General features: G+C 37.3%; 1 pseudogene; it reads right to left on the reverse strand.

Moving 5' to 3' along the window:
- Nucleotides 1-2,546: 2,546 nt before the first annotated feature.
- The window catches only part of LOC127415376 (nephrocystin-4-like), a 185,080-nt pseudogene continuing 166,526 nt past the window's right edge, over nucleotides 2,547-21,100 (reverse strand).

Here is a 21,100-nt window from a genome sequence, read left to right on the forward strand (position 1 = left end):
ATTGTTTTGATAATGTGAAGCATATGCAATTTATATTGCAATATTTTTTTGCATACAATGCATAGCACACACCTTTACATTTAGATTTTTTTGTAGCCTTCAATTTGCACATTGTTTGAGGACAACATTCAACAAGATGTAGAATGTTTAAAAATTCATGACATTAAAAAAATGGCTTTTTCATTTGATTAATCAAATAATAAATTGCCAGAAAATAACCTATTATCAAAATATTGTTTTATAATGTGTGAATAAAGTCAAAGGAAATCGATTGTTTCTGAATGTAAAATTCTCAAATGCTAACTGTTTAGGCAATTAATAGATCTGGGGCCATATGCATGAAGCCGCTTAAAGTTACATTTTAGTCTTAAGTGTGTAAAAAATTCTAAGAATTATGTCATTTTGCTCTTATTCCTAGACTTAAGAATCTGCAACATAATCACACCGGAAGTCGGCATGCTGTTTCCGAAAGTTCCAGTACCCTAGGATCGGCAAAGGTTTACGACTCACTGACATGTGGCATCTCCCGTCTGACATATTTGCATCTGCTCCATGGAAACTACAATAAATATACATGAAAATACATTAAATATATTAAAACTGTGGACAAATGCTTGTTTTTTGTTTTGATAATATGGAAAACATATGTAATTTATATTGCAATATTTTTTTTTTTTTTTTTTTTTTTGCACACAATGCATAGCGCACACTTATACGTTAAGATTTTTTTGTAGCCTTCAGTTTTCACATTGTTTGAGGACAGCATTCGACAAGCTGTAGAATAATGTTTAAAAATACATTAAGTAAAAAAGAAAAAATGTCTTTTTCATTTGATTAATCAAATAATTAATCACCAGAAAATAACCTATTATCAAAATATTGTTTTATAATATGTGGTATTAAATCATGAATAAATTAATACTGTCATGTCGCTCTGATGCAATACCCTTGCAGGCTCACTATTGGCTGATTCAGTGTTTGAAGGCTGCCATTTTGTGGACACCATTGTAGTCCTTATTTCACAACACTTAAGTGTCACCTCAGTCAGCACTTAAGAATCAGACTTAGACTTTGCTGAAAGTTGCTTTTAGCGTCTTTATAAAAAACTCCTACTTTTACACAAGTCCTACTTTTTGCTAAGAATTTTTTGACACTTTAAGTCAAAGCTTAGGACTATTCTTGAGACCATTTCTGAGAAGTGTTATGCATACGGCCCTTGGTCTCAGAAGATGATGCAACACATTTTTACATCATAAAATTTGTATAGTTCTGAATGGTCACTCTGTTTGCCTGTAAGTGATGTGCTCACTTCTTATTTTCCACCACAACCAAATATAAGCTTTTTTTTTTTTTTTTTTTTTAATCTTAATTGTTCTTGAAAATTCTTGCTGTGATGGTACAGCAGTATTGAGGACAGCGGAAAAAAGTCTGGCTGGAGGACAAAATAATTAAATAGTGGCAAATGTAAAATTTCAACACATAAAATTTATATGATATGTTGTCATATCTAATAGGAGCCAGGAGACTTTTCCAATGATGTTAATAGAAACCCTATAGAGATACTTCCAACACACATACACTATAAGTGATATATGACTCGAGCATAGCATGTCAGCATTGATAAAAAGAATCATACTAAAAAATCAGAGCATTTAATTGATGCTCTGTACAAAAGAAATATACAGTAAAAAGAACATAACAGAGGTCAGTATTTATTTTCCCCATATTAAAACACACTATCGGCAGTGAGATCAAACGTGACTCTATGAACGCTTTAAACGTAATGAAATAAAATGATTGGTCATGGGCATGAGCTCTATAGAGAAACTCTTCTTCATTTCAGCTTAGAGCACTGCAGGGTGGCTTTACTCCAACGCATGTGAGAGACATTTCTCTCTGGTTTTGAGTGTTTTGGTTAGCAGTCTGATTAGGTGTTTTGGAATGTGTAATGACTTGGATGGATTTGCTTGTTGTTTGCGTTTATACAGAGAGTACTTTTGGTCTGTACTTTCTGTTACATCTCAAGCTCTTTGGATCTTACAGCTGTATATATTTAACAAATATATATTTCCATGAAGTTCCAAATCTAAATTAATTTGAAATGCAGTTTCAAGGTTTATTTGTGATGGAAATAGACAGCGAATATAGTGCAGTTTAAGAAAGTGTGTTATCTGTTCTTGATTGTGTGTGTGTGTGTGTGTGTATGTGTGAGCAGGTTTAAGTGGTTTACGAGGACATTTTTTTTAGGTTACAAACTGGTAATTACAAGGGTATTATGCTATAAATGTGGTTTGAGGACATTTCTAATGTCCCCATAATTTAAATCACTTAAAAAACATACTAAATGTTGTTTTATTGAAAATGTAAAAATGCAAAAAGGTTTCTGTGAGGGTTAGGTTTAGGGGTAGGGTTAGGTTTAGGGGATAGAATCTATAGTTAATACAGTATAAAAAATCATTATGTCTATGGAGAGTCCTCATAATGATAGCTGCACCAACGTGTGTGTGTGTGTGTGTGTGTGTGTGTGTTGCTAGGTGGAATGAATGTTAACTGTACTGGACCCCAACACAGTAAGTGTCCTTCTTCTTATCCTTTTGGTCATTGATGAAGACAAGGATTTCATCCGGGTCAGGGTTCTGACTTAGAGCAAAGCAAAGACCGATAGTGTAGATTTCCCCTCCCCCTATCTACAACACACACAAAAGCACAAGGCTTTATGTTAATTAATTAACACAGAGAAATTAATTTAGGGGGGGTTACCATGGTAACCTCAATTTAAAACACGTCTCTCACAGCTTATTGCTTTTATAAAACAGTGGCAACAGCAATATGCTAATAGACAAGAAAGTGTTACATTTATTAATAAAATCGGAATACACAACTCTTTTGCCAAGTAATAGTTCAATAGCCTAATTATAGTCTGTTTATGATTGCAAACAACATAGCAACTTGGTACATTAATAAACAATGTCCTGCCAGATATGTGAATGTATTACGAATGTAACGGGTTTCTTTCCTGCGAATGGTTGGGTATCGAGAACTGGTCAGTTTTCTTAACAAAAATACTGGAAATAAAATGCAATTCGGTTCCATTAAGGGTTTTGGCAAGTCTGTATTTTTCCGCCAATGTGGATGGAACACCAAAATAAAATATGTTTTTAATATATGCATGAGTTCTGTTGTTGTCACAACAGTCAAAATCTTATTTTCTGTCAGACGTGCATGTGAATGAACAATCAACTCTGAGCATGTGTTTCAAAGTCTGTGTAAATGAACCTTTTGTAGTGTATATGCCTCTTTGTAGACATGGTGACATGACCTGATTTACAGACTAACTAAATCCAAAGTATGGCTTTAGGAGAGAAAACAAAGACAGCAAAGTTGCTTCATACAATAAATGTGAATGGGTAATAACCTGTTACCCTAACTATGGAGGGTAGTGAATGCAATAAGACTTGTTTTCCAAACATTATACATATTTTCTTCCTCTAAATTACTAAAAAAAAAAAAAAAAAAAGAAAGAAAAAGAACCACTACAGAACCAGAATCATTAATTTCTTTACAATTTCTATCCCTATCCTAAGTGCTCTGTTGCTACAGAAATTGGTTACATTCCGGTGTATAAAGGGAGATGAGATAAATTACTCTATCTTTGTCTTTCTACATTATCTCTAATGGTTGACTAAGACATATGTACAACAGTTGAGGATTTAGTTCATAATCTCCTCAAAAGCACAGATGTATCGATTCTTCCTTTGTTTTTTGGCTCGGCGCCTATTTTACGATGACATAGTTGTTTTTTTCTCAAAGAGAAAAAAACAACTTATCTATCTGCATTCCTCAAAAATATAGACCTCATAAATCCAGTGCAAGAGAAGATAACTGAAGCAGTGTTGACTAGCAAGAAAATGGAACAGGCCTTTACCTTTCTTTATGAGCTTCACTGTTTTTATTTGATGCTAAGGTATCATTAATCCGTTGTGTTCAATACTGTCAGTTGCATATTTCACATTGTTCTGCTATTTATTGCCCAGATATGGGCTGTGGGCAATCAAGCAAGCCCCACTAAACCATAGAGCGATCAATGAGGTCACTGAATGATGATATTAACACTTTCCCCCATCCTGTTTTACATGATTTCTGGGCAAAATGATGATCAAGAAAAAATTATTTTGTCACCCCATAGCCACAGTAATATATATGAGATATTCTGACCCTGTGGCTAACTAATGTTCTTTGTCTCTGTATGGAGTAATAGCCAGCATTTGCGTATTGATCACCTAATCAATTAACAGCTTTTAATTGAAGTCTAATGTAGAGCTGTAAGACCTAGATGCATCATTCCCTCCCCTAAAGGTTACAGGTATTGACAGTCACAGTCTGACAGTGAAAATCTCTTTCTTTCTCCTTTTTTGGACTGCAGCTTTATGGTTTCCCCAAGGGGTGAGCATTATGAGGGGCAAAGGCACAAAAAGAGTGCTCCAATATACAGAGAACTTTATATACTGTGAAATGTGTCTAAGAATGACAGTTTAGACAGAGAGTAATTGATTCCTAGACAGAGATCCGTCAGGAATCTTCTCCTCTGGGCTCTAAGTTTTTGGTAAATGGGGCTTTGAAAATGTGGTTCACTCTGACACTGCGTCAGTAGCTGACATTATGGGAACTCTTTGAAGCCCTTTAAAATCACGCCAATCTATTGGTAGATGCCGCTTGATGCTCTGCCCGATGCATGCATCATCGCGGGCATGTAACCTGGACACAGCGCCATTTCATCAGACTTTTTCTCTTTAGGGTCACGATAACATCTCTCGAGCTCTGGTCGCCCGAATCTACGCTTCGTCATTGAATCTGCACACCTTAACAGCGAGTGGATTACTTCTATCTCCTTGCTTATACTCAGACGAACAACATATCCTTTATAATTTCTGTGTTTGAAATGCTATTGACATTGTAATTGTTGTTGTGCGTTTTATTGCAGTTAAAAGCATATAAAAGAGCCTTTTGCTCCTCCCGTTGAATTTGTGAGTGATTGTCCCACAAGTGGCGATCAAGTTTGGCAGCTGTGAGGAAGACGGAGATGCTACATCACTTGAAGCGTCTGAGGGTGAGGCCAGGTCTCACTCATTCGATAAGTTGTTGGTATTTCCCCCCACAGGGAGGAAACTGATACCAAAATCTGACTATGAGCTGACACAGGTGATCGAGAAGCTCCAGTCAGAGGTGCAAGCATAGGGACCTGTTGCTCACAAATTTGGAGCATCTGAGCCCCAAAGTCAATTAGGCGAAGAGTTTGTAGGTGCCCAGTCGGCAAGTCGGGAGTGAAGACTTCACCCTCAGATGGTTCTGAGGATTTGGGAGGTATTTGTGGAAGCTGAATTGGACCGGAAATGCACTCTATTCCCTTCTGTTGAAAAATCCTGATGAAATGGCGCTGTGCTTCTATTTATGCCAGTGATGACATGTGCATCAGGGGCAGAGTGTCAAGTGCCATCTGCCAATAGATTGGTGTGATTTTAAAAGGCTTCAGAGATCAGAGTTCCAATGGCATCAGCTACTGACGCAGCGTCTTGTTCCCTCCTTTCAAGGAACCAAGGTTAATGTAGTAACCCATGTGTTCAACGACAAATGTTTGGGAGATCACATGCCTCTTCACAGTTTAGAGCAGTAGTTTGGTAAAACCAGGCCTCTTGATGAAAGTTTGAGATTGGGTCACTTACCTGAAATTGTTCCTCTTTAAACTGAAGCAGATCTGGGTGGTCGTTGTACAGTTTGAATACTCTGGAGGATGAGTAGGGGTTCGTGAAACTAATTTTCTTGTTGCTGCCCCTCCCTCCATCTACAGGAACTTTGATTTCAAATGCCTTGAGAGATTAAACCACATACATCAGGTTTAAGTCACTGGCATTGACTTCATCTGCCACATCATCTGTCATAGTTTTTTAGTAAATTTAAAGTCCCATTAAGTCCTTTCCATTTCTCTGCTAAAAATCAACATAAGCTGAGAAAAATTGCCACTATGGACTGAGCCACACTTAACATGTTTGGAAACAACTTTTTATTACCCATTTTATTACTCTGTGTTTGCACTCGCTGTATAGTTTAACTAATTTCGTGCTCATCACAGTACTTAAATACACAGTAATAAAATCAGTAGTTTAATTGTTAGTTAACACATTTCTTGTGAGATACACTATATATATATAAAAAAAAAAAAATTAAATAAAAAAAAAAAAAATTGGTATATCTAAGTCATCACTACATCACACCATGCTCCAAAACCTGTTGAGCTTCCTACAGTACATACAGTAGACAGTATTTTTAGGCATTATGCAATAGCTGCACTACCAATGAGGCAGTCTTATACCATAGGCAGCAATATTATGCTGTTTTTTTAGTTTTAATGTTTTGACCAAATCCTTAGGCAGCATCACATTTATCCTTCATTGTAGATAAGGCAATAAAGAATGTAATGATGTGATGAGCTCAGTGAAAATTTTAATTTGAGATGGTAGACAGAGTAAAAAGAAAATGTCAATTTACACTTATTTCACACAGAACCCAACAGTATAGCTAAAAATGTTCCATCTTATTAAAGCTGGACTTTGTCAGGAAGTATTTGTGTGAGTTATGTATTTTTCATGCTTATAAGAGCATTGCGTTGTTAGTTTAGCAACATCTGCTACTGCCAAACTTAATTGGAACCTGTTTTTCAGGCGCTTCATGTAAGGAGCACTATTTGAGTGGCAATATTAAGTTGACCGTTAATGAAGTTACTGCCTGTGTAGAGCTTTAAGATATTCCATTTTGTTTAGGATGCTGCCTTAGATGGTAGAGGCCTATGTAGACAGTAGACAATGAGGCAACTTACTATTTTGTGGAGCAGAGCAAATGTGTACTTAGTACTGAGGAAAATGATGTGCTACTCGCTATTGATGCATTTATTTTGCTTCCTTACCTTGGAAATTACAGGCTGTTGACATGTGATGCAGAGCAGCCAGGAGGCAACTAGCTGGCGCATGTTCACATCGATTACATTGAGGTAAAATAAGCGGCTTCCAGGACGCAGAGCCCTCAAGCCCACACAGACATCCTGCACTCCTTGAGCAGGCAGAGTGAAAACCTCACCTGGATCAACCTGCAGCACCAAAACAGAGGAGATCTTACACTCATAGAGCTTTTGGCATCAATCAGAGGAAGTACAGATACCCACACAGCAAGAAAAAGGAACAAAAAACAATTTACAGTCTGGGAACACATTGTTACTCTATGCAGACTTTCACTAGGACATTCGAAGCTGCACTTTAAGCTCATAATGTATAACAATATTGCTTCATTATCTTTTCTCAGCATCTGCTATCCAACACTAGCACATGGCCAATAAAACCAAGAGCAAGGTCACTACATGCAAACAGTGCTCAGTTGACAAGGGAGCTGCTATATTTGCTCTGCTTGCATATTTAGAAAAACAGGAAATACCCAATTCAAGATTCATGACACTAATATAATATGCATGTTCCATTGTTCTCCTTTAATTTTCTGTTTGAATTCATATTAAAGCCCAGCTTGCTTCGCTGAGGTATACTGAACAAAGGAAGTCAATTATATTGTTTCAACCAGAAGGGCTTTATTGTTTTCAACCTCTCACTTTACATGGCCTCATTTACGTATATAGATATGTACATTCACACCATTTTAATTGCATTTAGTATAGAAAGTGTTTACTCCATGCTGTGTTTTGCTTATTATTGGTCATTATTTTTCATCATACTCCCTTTTTCACACTTGATTCGATTGCTTGGTCAGAACCAGAGTTTCCAAGACCCTCCCTCTTTCTTTTTTAACATTGCATTATTGGTTTTGAACCAAGGATCGTTCAGTATGGCCCCGATTTACTAAAGGTTTGCCTGTATAAAAACGTGCAAACTTGATAGCACACTAATAAAATGTCTGCGCTGATCTACTAACGCAGTCTTTAATAGCATGTCTTGGCAATTTTTGTGTTTCCCCGAAATTCATATGCAATTTAGAGGTGGGCCTCCAAATGCGCTTAATAAAGGGCGGTCTAGATGCAAATGAATCAATTTGCACCAGCAAAGTGATTTATAAAGCCTGAAAGTCACTTCAGAATTGGAAACTATGAGAGCAAATTAATACGAAAGGCAGGTATTAATCTGATTTGCACTGTGCATCATGCTGTCATTGTGACAAAAAGGAGACTTTGAGAACAGACAATATGCAGAACACCCTTTTAAACCTTTATACACATAAATGTGAAATTAAATTAATACTGAAAAAACTGTTTTATTAGATTTTAAAATTTGATATCATAACTGATAACATCATAAACCTACTAAAAATTTATGCTCAAATGATGTCATAATTTGATGTTTTAAACATTGTTTTTACTGCCGAAATATTGTGAAATATTTTAAGTGGTGGTTCTTTCCAGTAGGTAGGCTGATATGCACCTGTATGCCGGACAGGTTTCGTCTTGATCCCATGAAACGAACAGAGAGCACAAGTTCTGTACCATGCAGCTTCCCTTGTCTCTCTCATGCGCAGCTAACTTTGCCATGGTCAAGATAATAGCGATTTGAAATTCAGATTTAAGTATACATCAGTGGTGCAATGGCTTAACGTGTACATAATATTGTATTTTCTTTGTGAATTATGAACATTTCAAGTGAAGAGTGTCAATAGCAGAGATTTTATGATGATATCATACAATCCTATAAATAAACATACAAATGCCATATTGAATAAAAATAAAATGGCATTTATTGAGAGCAAGTACCGCATGCAAAAGCCTCCTTTTGGAGGGTGTGTCCAACATATTTGCACATGTAGTTATATGCACAGTTTTTCTTAGTAAATCACCCGCAAAACAACCACGATACGCACATGCAATTTCATAGATTGCACAAGCAAATTTGCACCTGTTATTTGAGATCTTAGTAAATCTGGGCCTATGTGTTAGTAATAATAAGCAATTACAACAGTTCTGTTCCGCAAGTTAGTCCAGATTGCATTCATACCGATTGTGAACCGTATCCAAGTTCACATGATCCTAAACCAATTTTGAACAAAACTCTTTGGGTCTGCACTAAGATCTCTGGTGTGAAAACACCTCAAAGGAAGAAAAGGGCCACATAATCCCAAAGTTTGCTACCGTGATCTGTGTGCTTTTTCTGTGACCCAGCTATGCGTACATTACCTGAAGCTCCAGGGGATGTGACGTGTAGCACTTGACCCTGCGAATGGCTTGAGTGCCGTGCAAAACCAGTGAACGCCAACTGAGAGTGCCACACACACAGCTCAGGTCCATCCGTTGCAGGTAATGCACGTATACCTGCCAGATCTGTGTAGGGGAGGCTAGCCAAGGGTCACTGCCATAGAGAGATTGACATAGATGTGAACAAACCCCCACATATAAAAGAACTATCACTTTTTTTCTTTTCATACAATGACACACTGGCAAGAGAGGCCTGACGGTCTCATGTCCCCAGAGAGAGACACATATCGCAAATCTTCAAAAGAGATGTTCAGACAGACACAAATGTCACTGTTTTTAAATTCACCCATTCACCCTTTCTTTAGGAGCACCTCATGAGCCAGCAGGCAGTCATGTCCCTGCAGGAAATTTAGAGATGTTGATGTCATTCTTTATTATTCTGCTTGCTGGATATCTGGAGTTTCACTGTATTAAAAATGATGGACTTTGTGCTTGAGCTCTTCACCCTGCCTGAGGGGGTTCAAGCTCAAGGGACAAAGTTTGGAGAACATTTGTGTCATCCTTGAATGTTCAGGTGTCCTTAAGATGTTCAGAGAGACACAAATGTCACTGTTTTTAAATTCATCCATTCACCCATTCTTTAGGAGCACCTCATGAGCCAGCAGGCAGTCATGTCCCCGCAGGAAATTTAGAGATGTTGATGTCATTCTTTATTATTCTGCCTGCTGGATATCTGGAATTTCACTGTATTCAAAATGATGGACTCTGTGCTTGAGCTCTTCACCCTGCCTGAGGGGGTTCAAGCTCAAGGGACAAAGTTTGGAGAACATTTGTGCCATCCTTGAATGTTCAGGTGTCCTTAACTGCAGCTGCTGTTTCAAAAAGCTATAGCTGATTGATTTCCTGTTATTATAATTACTCAGAAAATGCGTTGGTTTTGAGTTTGTCTACTGTGTATTAAGAGCTCACTAATTAGAATAGATTTCAATGCATTTGTTTTGTTGACACAGCAAACACTAATTTTAATTTTGCAAGATAAAAAAGGAGGAACAAGAAAGCAAAACAGTTTTAGGATGAATTCAAGGAACAGTTGTGCCACTTTTGCGTGTGGTATGTTAGTGTCTTAACTACAGTATGCAATCAAGTTTAACCTAAATGCACTAAAATAGCACTGTGCCATGAGTATTTAAATTAAGTAATTGTCATTCTTTTGGCTTATTATAGATTGTGCCTTATTCACAAAATTGGATAAGTAAATGAAATTTAAAATAGATGTTTATGTTTATTTTCTATGGATCATTGCAGCAGTAATTCATTAAATGAATTGAATAATGGAGAAAAGTGTTATACACTACAGTGTTTCCCCTACGATTTTTTCAGCAGCGGTGCTGTTGTGCGCGTGTCCACAAGCCCGCAATGCCGGACCGGTATTAACGCTCGTTGGTCGAAGAATAGATTAAAACAGTGGTGTCAAACTCAATTTAAGCCTGGGCCACATCAGGGTTTATTTGTGCCCTCAAAGGGCCCATTGAAAATGTGGCACCAGCACCTGCTTTAGTAGCACCCATGCAAATAATATTACATGTTATGTGCATTGCAATGCACATTTGACAGTACAGCATTGATTTTGAGGTTGGGATGTAGATGAAAATTATGATACTAACAACAGTAATATATAATTTGTATATGGCTATATTGAAATTCTGACAGTGTGACTAAATTGGGTCTTCTTTACGGATTCTTTTAATCAGGATCCTACTACTAAACTACAGCCATACCTTGGAATTTCTGAAGGCAAACAAAACAACTTATATTTTCCTACAATCAGAGAGCATTACAAGAGTACAGATTTTACACAGATGGGAAACTGATAGCTTGGTCCATAATTATGAAAATGCACCATAGTTCTTCCAAAGTATCAATAGTTTTAATAATGATATTTGTAATAGTTCATGGTAACCATGTAAAACCATGCATGGCTCCTCACTACCATGGTTAGTAAATATGGTTTCTATATAAAGAACTATGGCATTTTTGTAATGAAAAAACAGCAGTCTATATACATTTAGAAAGTTTTTCTGCCACAACTACCAAAGATAATACAGTACAGTTAGTGTTACTACAGTAAATCCATGGTACATTTTTGTAAGTGTTGTGATCTGTGAATTGAAAAACCTTCTAATTTATGTTTTCTGCTGTTTTCTTTGCCAGTGCCATTTAGAATGTGGAGGCTGTTTTTTTAAAACTAGTTTCATCACCAAGTCATAAGAGTTTTGCAACAGATAATTCTGTACCACAATCAAATGGGTTTTGCAATCCCCGCCGCGCATCTCACTGGTTCACAAGCGCATTTAATAGTCTGAGCAGTTGAGACCAGTCTGCGAATTACTGCACCTGCTCTGCCCTTGTGTTGCTATGATTAAGCTTTGTTGCAGCACCACTGCAAAATCCATATAGGGGAAACACTGCTGTAACCAGACATATACAGCATTCAGACGTGCGGTGCAGTCAAGTGGACTTTTGGCCTTTAAAAGAGCAGAATCACGTGCCTGGATCACAGTGGTAGAGCGGTGCTGTATAGTCTTGTGCTAGTAAAATGTAACAGATCTTGATAGTCTGCTGCATCCTCCACAACCTGCAAGATTGGGAACTGCAACATGCAAATTGAGCTAAGCACTACATTTTTGGTGTGTTCACGCCGTAATTTGATTTGCATTTAATTGGGTGCTAAATCATTGCAGACAGCGCAAATAAAATATAGTGCAAATATAATGCAAATAAACTGTGCGGGGCACAGCCCATTCTTACTGAATCCCCATCTTAATATTAAAATACAAGAATAACAGTGTAATGGAACACTTTGCCTGTAAATGATTTGTGTTGCTTTATGACTGATGTTACTCTCGCCGACTTGAGTTCCAGAGAGAGATGTATGATCTGCAGGCACTGAAATTGTGTTTTTATTCATGCTCACTGATTATGAACTCAGAGATATCGTGGATTTTGATGAATAAATGAATATTGTGATCTGATGCAATCAGACAGTAAATGAAACATCCTGATTAGGAAAATGTAATTAATCACTCATAAAGGGATTAATCAGGCACCAGGCTTTCACACACACATGCACACACACACACACGTTCACACACACTTACAAAAAGACACACACCTCTCAGTGCAGCTAGAACAGTGAAAATTATACATTTACAAGTTATATCTTCTTAGAAAACAGAAGACTGAACTGTAGGACAAGGGGGGAAAGGTGAAAAAGGAGGTGTACATACGTGAAAATTGTGATAAAGAATTTCCTACTCTGTGGACTTGGACAACCAGGTACTCTCAGATAAACATCCTGTGGTTCTCCAGGAGCCTAAAGTTTTAAAAAGACAAATGGAATGAAAAGAAATAAATAAAAATAATAATAATAATAATAATTAACTCCTTACCAAAATCCAAAAACACCTCAATAATGATGAACTGATTAATTTGATTGATTGTTAACAGGAAAGATTACGGAACAGTTAGCCCAGTACACAAAGATTTTACAGAATTGTCTTTTTTGAAAAATTAGTGTGCAGCTATTTCGGTGACGCTACCATGAGTCAGCTCAAAACCTCAGACACTAATTATTAACTCATCTCCAGTCTGATTGGCTGGCTGCTATTAAAAGTGACTCCTGGTTGGCTCACCAAGGTGGTGGTGTGGCAGATGACATTCGGGTCACTGGCGGAACCATCTGTGAGCCAGTACAAAAGGAGACAGAGCACATATGAGGTCTTTAGTTCAGGACAAATAGCAGACACGGACGTGTGCTTGCATGTGTGTTTATGTATGCAGCAGCAGAGATGTTGTAATGAGCTGCACCTGCTGTGCTGTACCAGTCTGCAGGCAGGTGAATGGCTTTCTTTAGGAAGGTGAGTTCAGGCTGGTAGAAACGAAAGGTCTGGTCCACCACATGTGGCATTGGTTCAACATTCACCTGGCAGATCGTCAAAGATTTTCCATCCTCCCTGCGGAACTGCACCTGTAAGACAAGCAGACAAGTTACAGGCTACATAACACACCTTACACTCAAGATGAAAACATTTTAAAGGCTTCCTGCAAGTTACAAACCTCAAAGAGCTAACAGGAGAAACTAAATATAGTGATCTGATTAAAAATGAAATAAATGTCACAGGTTCAAAACATGTTGAGCTCTATCAACCACTTCTGTGGCATGCTGTCGATTACTACAGAATGTAACTTTGACTCGTCTCACAGTTTGTAAAACAATTGTTTTGTTGTGTGAAAAATTGTGTGTATAGTGATGCTCTTGCAATGGAAGCAATGTACAGACGAGGGTTGTGTGCTTTTACCACATTATTTTGTATATACATTTTTGTTTGTTTTTACAAACAAGCATAAACTATCATGGAAATTAAGGTTGGTGTATAGCCTTATTCGGACGGGACTATTTTTCCCAGAGGAGCTTAGGGAAATTTGCATTTCACAGACGTACTTTGTGATTTTAATCCCGCCCGAATCTGACAAGTCTGTGTTTTTCTCACACAACCTTTGTAAAAATTCCAGAGCAAATTACCTACTGTTTTTCGGCTAACTCAAGGGTCTTCTGAGAAATGTAATGGCATCTGAATGCAAATGTCTGTGATTGCTGATATGGAATTTTTACTACCGTTAAGATCACCGTGCACACCAATCTTCTGCCTGCTGCACGAATTTCTATTTGGATGTAAATTTTTTGCCATCCGACGCAAAATACGAAATTAGAATTAACAAGGTGAGCCAAATTGCGGAAAATGCTAAGACTGGCCACTGTAATACCAGTATCTGGTAAGACAATCACCTTTTCTCCGCTCAGTTACGTAATTTTATAAATATATGTATTATTAAATTGGGTTTATTATAAGCAGCCACTTCTATAAACTCATGCAAATGCATAATGTGTAATTAATAAATTACAATAAAATAAACAATGATTATTTAAAATTAATTTTTAAGTAATTTTAAATTTAAACTGATAAAGTTTAAAAGATATGTTAATTTTAACACCTAAATTATGCGTTTAACCTTCTGTAGCACCCACATCTAGAAAACAGACACTCCCACCTCTTTAATAAACATGGAGATGTTAGTCCCGTCCAGATCAGTACATTAAATCTCAGACGTCGGGTGATAAAAGTAACTCAAACGTCGTGGAGAAAACTAATCCAATCAGAATAGTGCTTAAGCCTGTCTTTTTAGCAAGGGTGGTCAAGGACTACCAATAAATGACAGAGTTATATGAGATCAGTCACACTGAATGAACCGCACTGACAGTATGTACATCGATATGAAGTAACGCGAGTCATCTGCAGTCTGAGTGCATAACCTCTATGGCATGTGATACAGTTGAGCTGGCTGTCAGATTCACAGCCCAAGACAACACACTGACACTTCTCTGGAGGTGATGTCAGTTTGTGCACAGCAATGCTTGACCCCAAGTGACCTAAAAATTATATGGGAGTTCTGTGTCTATGTGTGTGTCAGTGGTATTTCAAAGTGTCACCATCAGTCCCTCCTGGCTACATATGGCAGCAGTAGCCCGAAGGCACAATGAGCCACAATGGCATGAAACAGCAATCACACACACACTCACACACACACACACACACATGTTGTTGTGGCTATCCTTATGAGGACTCTCCATAGACATAATGATTTTTATACTGTACGAACTATAGATTCTAACCTAACCCTCACAAAAAACTTTCTGCATTTTTACATTTAAAAAAAAAACATTGTTTAGTATGCTTTTTAAGCGGTTTGAATTATGGGGACACTAGAAATGTCCTCATAAACCACATTTATAGCATAATATCCTTGTAATTACCAGCTTGTAACAAAAAAAAATTTCCTCGTAAACCACCCAAACCTGCCCACACACACACACACACACACACACACACACACACACACACACACAAAAACTGGTTTATTCTCTTATCTCTGAGGGACAGGAGCATTAATCCGAATATTAATACACAAACAGTAATAAACGTCACTTTTTTTGGGTTCAGGAGAATCTTACAACATGAGATATTCAATTTTACTGTTGTTGACTAGGTCATCTATTTTTGTTTGCATGTTTTGACCAAACCAGCCACTGTACAAGTGCTGGCCCACTCCTCTGACTGCAAAACTACTAATCAGACTGTATGAGATTCTGTGTGTGCTCAGCAGTGCATTGAAAGTTCTTACCTTGATGGATTTGGCTTGAATTGTATTGGACAAATGCTTCTGAGCAATTTGTGGACTTCTTGAAATCTTTAAGCTTTTTGTATCCTGCAATATCAGAAGAGAGTGATTCATATACAGTGCACTATTCAGTGAGACAGAGAACAATAACAATGCAATAATGTCATTAAGGGATGGGAAATCATTGTTTGTACACGTCTGTTCAGACCGTCTGGATGTAGCTGTTTTTAAATCTCTTTCATTTTCGTTGATGCTTTGAGGCATTTTAACCTCCCTCCTTCCCTTGTGGGTGCATCTGTAATACTACAGACTATAAACAAACCAAAATCCAATTAAACCGGAAACATGTGAACTAATCCAAGTCTCATCAGTGCATGAGGGAAATGAGGAAACAAATGCAGCTTCATAGTGATGGCACATTGTTCATGGTTGAATTAAACTACAGTACAAAACACAAAGAAAATTAAAGTCCACATTTTTTCCTGATGTTATTTTCCAGCATCAGCAGTACAGTGGACAGATTTGGGGCTTTGGGTTTGTGCGGCATGTACTGATGAGAATTAACTTGGTTGTACTGTAGCTGTGAGAGATGTCATAAAGATCCAGTTTACACTTGGAAGTAAAGGGACAGTACACCCAAAAATAAATATTCTGTCATCATTTATTCACCCTCATGTTGTTTCAAAACCATGGAACACAAAAGGAGATATTAGGCAGAATGACAATTTACACTATTCACTTTCATTGTATCTTTTTTTACATATAGTAAAAGAGAATGGTGACTGAGGCTGTCATTTTGCATACAGTAACGTCTCCTTTTGTGTGATCACAGGAGATTTGAGACGTGTGTTACTGCCAGGTGTAAAGAGCGATGTGTCTCACCTGAAAACTTGTGATTGGATCATCCGATATAGATATTAATACCTGAAGTAAATAACATTCTAGATTTACCTGAGAGAGGAGGGTGTGGCCACAGAGCAAGGTCTGATACTTGAAGGGGATGTGGATGCTTTCTTTGGGCCGCAAGTAAACCTGTGGAGTCAGCATGCTCTCCTTCAGATGAAACATCTCCTCCTCTAGAGGAGTCAGCGTGTTTGTCAACTCTTTAAAATATCTCCACTCTTCAGTCTTCATGATTACACTGAGGGATAAAGAGAGAGGGAGTTAAAAAAGAGGTAATGAGGGAGGGAGAGACAGAGAAAAAGAAAAGAACAGCTTGAGGACTTTCTCTGGCTTGCCAACAGTATTTCTCTGGCAAAGAAAAAGATAGTATTTGAGTATGCGTGAAGCAGTTGAACATAAGCCCTCACAGAACTGAAACTCCAGGGAGGGTACGGTTTAAAGATAACACACTGTTTCTGTTTCATAGAAAAGTATTCCATGCACAAATATATGATGGAAAATGGCATTTTAAACATCAAAGGCTGCACCGTTGGGCTTGAGAAGGGAACATTCTCCATTAATGAAAAAAAAAATTATAATAAAAAAAATTGGGGTGAAAAATGTGAAACCAAGTCTCATAAATTTTGATCACATTCCCTCTTTAATAATAGAGAGCCAGGTAGGTGACACAAAGTGAAGCACTCTTACATGAACAAAAAAATTTCCCTTTCTCTCATACATGCACATTCGTAAGGAGTTCTTTTTAAGAGTTATGCAAAATCAGAGAATAAAAGAAAATGTAAATGTTATTTGGCTATAGTCTAAACAGAACGTATGATTTGGCTAATTATTTTTTCACCATCAAAGATACAAAGCAAATGCAGGCCTAGTGACCAGAGTCTAGCCATCAGTCCAAGACCATATTTTCATGGTCTTGTCATGGACTTGTGAGCAATTTGACTCTGTCTTGACTCAAAGTGTGGACTCTGACTTAACTCTGAGTCCAGTTGATTCCCTTTTCAAAAAATATACAGTGAAAGCTTCAACTTATCTGACAAATATTTCTGACTGACAATATCAGAGATCTTGCTTGTCCTGCATTTCAGTCTGTTGCATAGAATCAGAACTAGTGATGCCTAGTTCACAAATAAATAATTCTATTGAGTCAGTTCTTTTCAGCGAATTGGCCAAACAGGTTAGCAAAAGGTTTGAATCAATTGGCTATTCAGTCCAATAAGTTTGGACTTCTATCTCACTGAATAATTTTGCAGCAGTTTCTCACTCTTTAAAACAGCATCGGGACATTTTAGACAACAGAAAACAAACCAATAGTTGGATAAAGTGGATATTTACCCACAGTCAGCAAAAGACTGCTTTTTGAGAGGTAACTTTGAGAAACGTCCACTGGTGCTGTGTCTCGTTAATAAGGGGCTGTTCATACCAAACGCGTTACTGCATCCATCCATGCTGTTTTTCAGTTGTTTTTCTATGTAAACATGCTAAACAGATGTCTTTGACCATTGCATTACATATTGCTGTGTCTTTTTCCTTTTTTTGTGCAGGAGCACCATCATTTTTTTAAGTTCTTTTGTAAAAGTAAAAAAGAACATCAACTGTTAAAAATGTGTCTCGAGACACCTGTGTTATATTCTGTTCCCTGACAGCACACTTATAACACCCAGGCGTCTATTTGATGTGTGTGCTTACACCTGGAAGACATCTATTTTACGTTGTTTGCTATAAGATGTGTCAATAAGTATGTCTCAGATGTCAATAAGTCATTCAGCAAATGTCTTTGAGACATTTATGATTTAGAATGATTGTAAATCTCATCTTTTTAAGATGTTTAGCAGATGTTAGATGCTTTCCAGATGAAAAGATCTAAAACATACATCTCGGAGATGTATGTGTGCTATCTGGATTCATTGCACTGCCTTGGTCTGAACAGCCTCTAGTCTTTTAGAATACATACTGTATTGAAGAAAATTTATAAATATTTCTCAATGTCATCAGAACTGAATTTCTGGGGGAAAAAAAAGGTTTCTATGAAATGCTTACTTGACTTACAGTGAATGAAATATAGTTAAATTGTTAAAAAATGGAATGTAAATGTTTATATTCAATTTTTGCATAAACATTGTCATATTTAATACATTATTGTTTGGTTTTAGGCCCATTTTATTTATAGTACAGTAATACTGTATTTTGTAAAGCAGAAATGTTTACATGACTTGAATGTAATATTATAGTATACAGAAGCTGGTAGTTTATATTGCCATGCTAAGCCACATAGGCACTTTAAACCTTTAAGCTGAGTTTTTTTACTGACATTTTGTTAACACTGACCTGTCGTAATTGTAATACTAATTTTTCACTTAACCTAGGACATGCATTTATATCATTTGTATTCTCAACTGGTAATATTGTTTCACCAACATAAGGTTAAGCAAATAATAAATTATGTTTATTTGATATGCACCTAGAGTCAATAGTCCTTTAAACAATACATTTAATACATTCATAAAAAAAAAAACTCTTGTTTTAGACTCAGCCTTTACTGGTCTCTGTCTTGACTCAGACTCGGCCCTCTCCGGTCTTGGTCTTGACACAAACTCGACCCTCATCTGGTCTCGGACTGGACTTGGATGAGCTGGTCTTGACTACAACACTGCTAGCCATAAAAAAAAAAGACAGACACACAAACAGGGCTCCCAAAGGAAAACTGAATTTGTGTTCACTGCAAAACTGGTGAGGTTGGAACAGAGGCACACCATCCCCTTCACCATAATTATAATTGCAAGATAAAGAGAGATACGTTGAAAAACTCACAATCAACTTCTTTCAAGAGAAGTCAGAATATGATCAAATGCAAGTGTTATTGGGGTAGACCAGTTCTGCACTTGCAGTACAAATTATATTTAATCTGAATACCTTCAGAAACCAATCACCGCTTTGATCACCATATTGAAATTTGTTTGTAAAAAATACGAGTATACTTAATGTCCGTTAACATCTGAATATTTAAATGTTTATTTAATTAGTGGTGCTTGCTACTTGCTCATGCTTGGGGTTAGGGATCTGAAAAAAAAAAAAACAACTAAAACTTTACACATATAAGCTTACGCAGATGCGCGTGCCAATGTATTTTCAATGCACGGTCCGGTTGAACATGCATTCTTGTAGCAGGAACAAACCTCAGTACTCAAAGGGGCCATTGAGTTACCTTCAAAAGACTGTGCAATCACACTGGATGTGTTATTATTCAGGTAAGCTCCTATAAATATATTGACTTTGACCTTTTTTGCTCAGCAATATTCAAACTGTTGCTCCACCATGACAATAGTTGGCTTGCAACAACAAACAAAATCGTCTGCATTCACAGAATTGAGTATGCTTTGGCCTTAACTCATCTCAAACACATTTGTGCTACAGGCATGAATTATAAATTAAATTGTGTGAAGAGTGTAAAATTACACCTGAGCTATGACTAAATATATTCATGAACAGGAAAACAAACCAGGAGCTACGTGGCCTGACCTATGAGGATAAAATGAATTAGGCAGAAAGAATAGGGCCACTTTGTTGATAGCTGGCATATCCTTTAACCTGCAGCTCCTTCAGTTCAGCTTGTCTATATATAATGTGCGACTACAGGTGAGAAACAAAACTCTTCAGTAAAAGGAAGAAAGAGAGAGAGCAAGAAAGATAGAAAAGGTGACTTTATAAGGCTGGCTTTGTGGCATACATCAGCAATACAAACACAGACCTGACATATCCTTTGCACTGAAAGAAAGAAGCTTCGGATTCAACACAAACATAAAAATGCAAACTGAAGATCTCAGGTATTTGTTTTCTTTGCCACAGCACTGTGCATACATATCAGAGGAATTTGCACTGACTCACAGGAGTAACACACACACACACACACTGCTTCTGGCTCAGAGAGGCGGGTGAGCGATCACCTCCATGACAGATCTGAACGAGCTTAGGTTTTATGCAGCAATGAAACACAAAGCAAGCTGAGAAGACATTCGCCATACAAACATACAGTACGTACTTTACAGAGAGAGACAGCAGAGAATATTCATCTTCTGAGGGGTGAGAATGGCTGGGCTGCATTATGTCCTAAACCAGGGGTCAAGTATTAGCTGACAGATGCTGTTACTACATGATCTGGAGCCAAATAGTTACATATTTCCTTACTGAGGGCCATTTAAATTCACGCATTTAGCAGACGCTTTTATCCAAAGCAACTTACAGTGCATCTGTCAGCAATGAGCCAGGAGAGAGAGAGAAGTTAGTGAACACAAATGAAGTATTTAATGAAGAAGACAAACATACAAATGACACAAGGCTTGAAGAACAAAGGAACTACTTAGCTACAATGCAACTATGGACAAGACTAGACAAGGAATTACTTGAACATCACTGGCTAAATAGGGGCACAAATGAAGGTAAATGCAAAACAGCTGAACACAATGATGGAGGACAGGTAAGGATTATGACTGGGCATCTTAGGAAATGTAGTGCAGAAGGTGATTTCATCATAAGAGTTTCTTGAAGACAGGGGAAACACAGAACAGTTCGTAACAGCATCTAAGCTCTACATTTCAGTTTATGTGTTCTCTGGGAATTAAACCCATGATCTTGGCATTCCTAGCTATAGGAACACTCAACAGGGCCATTCAAAAGCAGCTGTTTGTTCTGAATTTTTTTTTCTTTTTTTATATGTTACAAATAAATAGC

This window comes from Myxocyprinus asiaticus, chromosome 24 (assembly GCF_019703515.2).
Source record: "Myxocyprinus asiaticus isolate MX2 ecotype Aquarium Trade chromosome 24, UBuf_Myxa_2, whole genome shotgun sequence".
NCBI classification, from domain to species: Eukaryota; Metazoa; Chordata; class Actinopteri; order Cypriniformes; family Catostomidae; genus Myxocyprinus; species Myxocyprinus asiaticus.